The sequence below is a fragment of the Artemia sp. Qi Xiang Cuo genome, chromosome 20, assembly GCF_049724085.1.
Source record: "Artemia sp. Qi Xiang Cuo chromosome 20, ASM4972408v1, whole genome shotgun sequence".
In the NCBI taxonomy this organism is placed as follows: Eukaryota; Metazoa; Arthropoda; class Branchiopoda; order Anostraca; family Artemiidae; genus Artemia; species Artemia sp. Qi Xiang Cuo.
The window spans coordinates 45172697-45181418 of NC_142813.1; positions in this window are offsets into that span (position 1 = coordinate 45172697).

Here is an 8722-nt window from a genome sequence, read left to right on the forward strand (position 1 = left end):
GTCACATTTATGGTTGTTTTCATGGATGGTTATGTGTGTTGTTCGATTTATTTGATGTTTTTCTCGGATGTCAACATCAAATTATGGATGTTTTATGGTTTTTGTCAGTGAGAATTTGAAAAAACAGAAATTTTGTCACATTTATGTCTGTTTTTATGGTTTTTGTCAGTGAGAATTTGAAAAAACAGGAACTTTGTCACATTCATGGATGTCAACAGCAATTTATGTATGTTTCATGGTTTTTGTCAGTGAGAATGGAAAAACAGTATTTTTCTCACTTTGCTGTCTGTCATTAATCAAATTGTTTCCGGGCAAAGTTTAGTAATGTCTGACAGGTACTGCTCCAGGAATAGATCCAAGTCATTAATGTCTTTGCCTCGGGAACAGTTCTACTGGTCGAACTCCAACGGATATTAATAACCAAAGGCCATGGAAACAATTAGGCAAGAAACATCTTAGCGATGAATTGTTTTAGCGCGCGAAAAGGTTTCCTATTAATTTGAAATGCGTTAGCACAGAGATGCCAATAACAAAGGAACACGCTGAATTTGCGTTTAGGGATTATTTAGGCGAAACCGTTTTAGACAGGTTATGGAACTATTTCGGCGAAACAGATACAGACATTTTAAAAGAAGATTTTTGAAGAGATTTTAGAAGAGAATTTAAAGGTGAAACTCTGTGGTCGTTATAATACACAAGTTTCATTTGAACAGTGTTGTGAGGTCCTCTAACCCAACCCCAAAGGGTTCCAATCCTCCTACCCCACCCCCGAAGGAAGCCCCCGGTCCTCAAAGGCCCCCCCAGCGCCCCCCGGCCCTCCCCCGGGCCCCCAATGTCCCCCCGGCCCCCAACTGCCCCCCCGGACACTCAAAGGTCCCCCAAGCTCCCAAAGGGCCACCGGCGCCCCCCAAGGCCCACCCCAGACCCTCAACGGCCATCCCCGGACCCCCCCAACGGCCCATCGAGTTCCCAAAAGACCAACAGGGTCCCAACGGCCCTCCACCGGTCCCCAAATGTCCCCCCGGCGCCCAAAAGGCCCCCCGGCCCCCCCCCGGCCCGCTCGTCCCTCCCACCGGTCACCCCGGAGCCCCACGGCCCCATCGGTCCTCAAGTGTCCCCCAGCACCCCCAACGCCCTCCCTGTGCCCCAACGGCCCGCCCCCGGTCCCCCAAGGTCCCCTAGGCCCGCGACGCGCCACCGGGATGCACCGTGGGCCAGGAAAGCAGCGCAGGATGTGCCGCAGGGGAACTATTTCGGCGAAACAGATAGAGACATTTTAAAAGAAGATTTTGAAGAGATTTTAGAAGAGAATTTAATGGTGAAACTCTGTGGTCGTTATAATACATAAGTTTCATTTGAACAGTGTTGTGAGGTCCTCTAACCCAACCCCAAAGGGTTCCAATCCTCCTACCCCAACCCCGAAGGAAGCCCCCGGGCCTCAAAAGCCCCCCACGCGCCCAAAGGCCCTCCACCGGTCCCCCAAGGTGCCCCCGGGCCCCCACTGGCCCCCCCGGACACTCAAAGGCCCCCCAAGCTCCCAAAGGGCCACCGGCGCCCCAAAGGCCCACCCAGACCTCCAAATGCCATCTCCGGGCCCCCTAAAGGTCCATCGAGCTCCCAAAGGACCAACGGGGTCCCAAAGGCCCTCCACCGGTCCCCAAAGGTCCACCAGGCACCCAAAGGCCCTCCCGGCACCCCCAAGGCCCCTCCAGACCCCCCAAAGCCATCCTCGGACCCCCAAAGCCACTCCCCCCGTCCCCCAAGGTACCCCCGAGCTCCCAAAGGACCAACGACCATCAAGGGACCCACAGACCCTCAAAGGCTCTCCCCGAGCACCCGTCTTTCGCTGATGTGTGTTGTCTGAAACCTATGATTTGGGATATGTAGTTTGCTACTTCAGGCTTTTCTGAGCTAAGGTTTCCTAGTATTTCCTAGGTGAATGTTGTCTGAAACCAATAGTTTGGGATGAGTAGTTTGCTATTTCAGGATTTTATGAGCTAGGTTTCTTAGACTTTCGTTTGTGTGTGTTGAGTGAAACTGATGATTTGGGATATGTAGTTTGCTATTTTTGTCTTTTCTGAGTTGGATTTCTTAGTCTTTCATAGGTGTTTGGTGTATGAAACCTGTGATTTGGGATGTGTGGTTTTCTATTTTCGACTTTTCTGAGCTGGATTTCTTAGCCTTTCATAGATATGCGATGTCAGAAAATTATGATTTGGGATATATAGTTTGCTATTTCAGACTTTTCTGAGCTAAGGTTTTCTAGTATTTCGTAGGTGAATGATGACTGAAACCAATAGTCTGGGATGAATAGTTTGCTATTTTTGACTTTTCTGAGCTAGGTTTCTTAGTCTTCCGTTGGTGTGTGTTGACTGAGACTGATGATTTGGGATATGTAGTTTGCTATTTTAGACTTTTCTTAATTGGATTTCTTAGTCTTTCGTAGGTGTGTGTTGTATGAAACCTATGATTTGAGGTGGGTGGATTGCTACTTTTGACTTTTCTGAGCTGGATTTCTTAGCCATTCATAGGTGTCTGTTGTCTGAAACATAAAGTATGAGATGAATAGATTGCTATTTTAGACTTGTCTAAGATAGGTTTCATAGCTGTACATAGTTGTGAGTTGAGTGAAACCTAGGATTTGTGATATGTAATTTTCTATTTCAGACTTTTCATAACCGGTTTTCTTATTCGTTCATAGGTGTGTGTTTTCTAAAAACATTTATTTGAGATATGTGGGTTGCTATTTTTTTACTTTTCTGAGCTGGATTTCTTAGCCTATCGTAGGTGTGTGTTGACTGAAACCTATGATTTGGGATGGTTAATTTGCTATTTTTGACTTTTCTGAGCTGCAATTCTTAGTCTTTCATATGTGTGTCCTTTCAGAAAATTATGATTTGGGAGGTGTAGTTTGCTTTTTCGACTTTTCTGAGCTGGATTATTATCCACTAATAGGTGTTTGTTGTCTGAAACTTCGAGTTTGGGATGAATAGTTGGCTATTTCAGACTTTTCTGAGCTAAGGTTTCTTAGTATTTCGTAGGTGATTGCTGTCTGAAACTTATGATTTGGTATCTTTAAATTACTATTTCGGGCTTTTCTGAGTTTGATTTCTTAGACTTTCATAGGTGTGTTGTGTCTGAAACCTATGATTTGGGATGTGTAGTTTGCTATTTTCGACTTTTCTGAGCTAGGTTTCTTAGCCTTTCATAGGTATGTGTTGTCAGAACATTATGATTTGGGATGTGTAGTTTGCTATTTCAGGCTTTTCTGAGCTAAGGTTTTCTAGTATTTCGTAGGTGAATGTTGTATGAAACCAATAGTTTGGGATGTGTAATTTGCTATTTCCGACTTTTCAAAACCGGATTTCTTAGTCTTTCGTAGGTGTGTGGTGTCTGAAACCTATGATTTGGGATGTGTGGGTTGCTATTTCAGGCTTTTCTGAGTTGGATTTCTTAGTCTTTCATAGGTGTGTAGTGTCTGAAACCTATGATTTGGGGTGGGTGGTTTGCTAGTTTAGACTTTTCTGAGCTGGATTTCTTAGCCGTTCATAGGTGTGTGGTGTCTGAAACCTATGATTTGGGATGTGTAGTTTGCTATTTTCGACTTTTCTGAGCTCGATTTCCTAGCCTTTCATAGGTATGTGTTGTCAGAACAATATGATTTGGGATGTGTAGTTTGCTATTTGAGTCTTTTCTGAGCTAAGGTTTTCTAGTATTTCGTAAGTGACTGTTGTCTGAAACCAATAGTTTGGGATGTGTAATTTGCTATTTCCGACTTTTCATAACCGGATTTCTTAGTCTTTCGTAGGTGTGTGGTGTCTGAAACCTATGATTTGGGATGTGTGGGTTGCTATTTCAGTCTTTTCTGAGCTGAATTTCTTAGTCTTTCAGAGGTGTGTAGTGTATGAAACCTATTATTTTAGGTGGATTGATTGATACCTATGTCCTTTATTATATGGATTTCTAAGACTATACTATTTGTGTGTTGTCTGAATACTATATTTTGTGGTTAGTAATTTGCTATTTTTGACTTTTCTGACCTAGATTTCTTAGCCGTTCATAGGTGAGTGCTGTCTAAAACCTATGATTTGGGATATGTAATTTGCTATTTCTGACTTTTCATAACCGGATTTCTTAGTCTTTCGTAGGTGTATGATGTCTGAAACCTATGATTTGGGGGTGTTTGGGTTGATATTTTTTGACTTTTCTGAACAGGATTTCATAGCCATTCGTAGGGGTGTGTTGACTGAAACCTATGATTTGGGATGATTAATTTGCTAATTTTGACCTTTCTAAGCTAGATTCCTTAGCCTTTCATAGGTGTGTCCTTTCAGAAAATTATGATTTGGGAAGCACACAAAAACTTACACATTCACACTAAAACTTACATGCACACAAAAAATTACACTCACACAAAAACTTACACACACACACACACACACAAAAAAATTACACACACAAACACAATAAAACACACTCAAACACGCAAAAAATTACACACACAAAAACTTAAACACAAAAACAAACAAACACACACAAAAAAAATAAAACAATAACAAAAAAAAACTCACACACACACTCACAAAAACTTACACACACACACACTCACAAAACTTACACATACACACACGAAAACTGACACACACACGCCAAAAATTACACACACACAAAAAATGACAACTGCAAAAGAACAAGTACACACACACACACACACGCTCGAATAAGCAAACCCGAACCCACATACACACACACACACACACACAAACATACACACACACACACACACACAAAAACATAAACAACACAACGCTCACATACATGCACAAAAATAATTACATTAACACAAAAAATGAAACACACACACAAACACAAAAAATACACACACACACACGAAAACTCACACACACACACGCCAAAACTTACACACACACACAAACATACACACACACACACATACACAAAAACTTACACATGAACACAAAAAAACTCACACACACACACTCCAAAACTTACACATACACAAAAACTTACACACACACACACACAAATAAACAAAAAATAAAACAAGAACACACAAACTCAAACAAAATACAGAACAAAAAATTAAAAACACACACAAACACAAAAAATACACACGCACACACGACAAAAAAAACAAACACGCAAAAACAAAAACACACACAAACTTACACACACACACACACACACAAACTAACACACACACACACACAAAAAAACTAAAACACACAAAAACAAACACACATACACACAAACAAACAAAAACAAAAACAAAAACAAACACAAAAAAAACTTATATACACACTCAATATATTAGAAAAAAATAAAAATACACACACACACAAAAAATAACTCAAACTCACAAAAACTTACACACACACACACAAACAAAAAAACACACACACACAAACAAATACACACACACGACAACAAATTAACACACACAATCTATAATACACACACACACACACACACACACACACACAAAAACTTAACCGAGAGCGCGCACTCATACTAGCTAGCAAACACTTATGCACACAAACAAGAACAAATGATACACCGAGTAAACACTTACACACACAAGAGAAATCACGCACACAAACAAATACACACACACACAAAAACATACACACACACACAAAAACATACAAACACAAAAAAACTTACACACACACACACACACACACACACAAAATCATACACACACACAAAAACTAACACACACACAAAAACTTACACACACACACACACACACACACAAACACTTACACACACACAAACACACACACTATAAATTACTCTCACACTCGCAAAATTACACACACACACACTAAAAAAAACACAAACACTAAAAAAAACACACACACACACACACACACACACACACACAAAAACAAACAAAAGCACACGAAAAACAACAAGCACAAAAAAACTTACATGCACACAAAAACTTACACACACGCGCAAAAACTTAAACTCACACACAAAAACTTACACACACTCACTAAAACTAACACACGCTCACAGTCGAACACATAAAAACACACGCACAAACTTACACACACACAAAAACATACATACACACAAAAACACAAACACAAAAAAAAATACACAAACACCCACATAAACAGCCAAACACACACACACCCACACACACACACACACATACAAACACACACACACACACACACTTAATGTTCCTTTAGTACCTACGCAATTATGCTAAAAATGAAGATATTTATGCAGAGTTTCAACTATCTATGGCTAAGTTTGCTAAAGACAAGCTATTTTCTTGCGAAAACACACAAAATCAGAAAAATTTTCAATTTTCCTTTAGTAACTACGCAATTAGGCTTAAAATTAAGATATTTATGTACTGTTTAAACTAGCTATGTCTAAATTTTCTAAAGACAAGTTATTTTCTTGTGAAAACACACAAAATCTGAAAAAATGTTCAATGTTCCTTTACTAAATACGCAAATAGACTAAAAATGAATATATCTATGCAGAGTTTCAACTAGCTATGGCTAAGTTTGCTAAAGACAATCTATTTTCTTGTGAAAACACACAAAATCAGAAAAAATGATCAATGTTCCTTTAGTAACTACGCAATTAGACTAAAAATGAAGATATTTATGCCGATTTTCAACTAGCTATGGCTAAGTTTGCTAAAGACAAGCTATTTTCTTGCGAAAACACACAAAATCAGAAAAAATGTTCAATGTTCCATTAGTACCTACACATTTAGACTAAAAATAAAGATATTTAATCAGAGTTTCAACTAGCATTGGCTAAGTTTACTAAAGACAATCTATTTTCTTGCGAAAACACACAAAATCAGAAAAAAATGTTCAATGTTCCCGTAGTACCTACCCAACTAGACTAAAAATGAAGATATCTATGCAGAGTTTCAACTAGCTATGGCTAAGTTTACTAAAGACACGCTCTTTTCTTGAGAAAACACACAAAATCAGAAAAAAAATGTTCAATGTTCCTTTAGTACCTACACAATTAGACTAAAAATGAAGATATCTATGCAGAGTTTCAACTAGCTATGGCTAAGTTTGCTAAAGACAAGCTATTTTCATGTGAAAACACACAAAATCAGAAAAAATATTGTTAGGTTAGATTAAGTTAGATTAGGTTAGGTTAGCCTACGTACGCGCGCATATAGGTTAGGTTAGGTTGGATTAAGTTAGGTTAGGTTAAGTTAGGTTAGGTTAGATTAAGTGAGTTTAGTTTAAGATAGGTTAGGATAGGTTAGATTAAGTTAGGTTCGGCTAAGTGAGGATAGGCTAGGTTTGCCGCCGTACGCGCGGGGCAATAGCCCAACCAAGTCTATGCTAACTTAGCCTAAACGAACTGAATCTAAACGATCCTATCCTAACCAAACTTAACCTAACCTAACTGAATCTAACCTAACCTAACTGAACCTAACCTAACCTAACTTAATCCAACCTAACCTAACCTATATGCGCGCGTACGTAGGCTAACCTAACCTAATCTAACTTATTCTAACCTAACAATATTTTTTCTGATTTTGTGTGTTTTCACATGAAAATAGCTTGTCTTTAGCAAACTTAGCCATAGCTAGTTGAAACTCTGCATATATATCTTCATTTCAGCCTAATTGCGTAGGTACTAGAAGGAACATTGAACATTTTTTTTATGATTTTGTGTGTTTTCGCAAGAAAATAGCTTGTCTTTAGCAAACTTAGCCATAGCTAGTTGAAACTCTGCATAGATATCTTCATTTTTAGTCTAATTGTGTAGGTACTAAAGGAACATTGAACATTTTTTCTGATTTTGTGTGTTTTCGCATGAAAATAGCTTGTCTATAGTAAACTTAGCAATTGCTAGTTTAAAATATGCTTAAATATCTTAATTTTTAGTCTAATTGTGTAGGTACTAATGGAACATTGAACATTTTTTCCGATTTTGTGTGTTTTCGCAAGAAAATAGCTTGTCTTCAGCAAACTTAGCAATAACTAGTTGAAACTCTGCATAGATATCTTCATTTTTAGTATAATTGCGTAGGTACTAAAGGAACATTGATCATTTTTTCTGATTTTGTGTGTTTTCACAAGAAAATAGCTTGTCTTTAGCAAACTTAGCCATAGCTAGTTGAAACTCTGCATACATATCGTCATTTTTAGTCTAATTGCGTAGGTACTAAAGGAACATTGATCATTTTTTCTGATTTTGTGTGTTTTCACAAGAAAATAGCTTGTCTTTAGCAAACTTAGCCATAGCTAGTTGAAACTCTGTATAAATATATTCATTTTTACTATTATATCGTATTTTAGTAATGTAAATTGATCATTTTTTCTGAGTGTGTGTGTTTTAGCTTTGATATATTTTTTCTTGATCAAACAGAGCCAGTTATTGATGTATCAATGCATAAATAACGAAATTTTTAGCGTAATTGTGTAGGTAGTAAATTAAAATTGAAAATTTTTTCTGATTTTGTGTGTTTTCACAAGAAAATAGCTTGTCTTTAGCTAACTTATCCATATATAGTGTAATATCCGAATTAAATTCTAAATAAAATCATAATTTCGTAGGTCAACAATGACCATTTTAAAATATGTCAGAGTATAAGGGTTTTCACCAGAAAATATCTTGTCTTTAGTAAAATTAACCATTGTTATTTGAAACTGTGCTTAAATATATTAATATATAGTCTATTTGCGTAGATACTAAA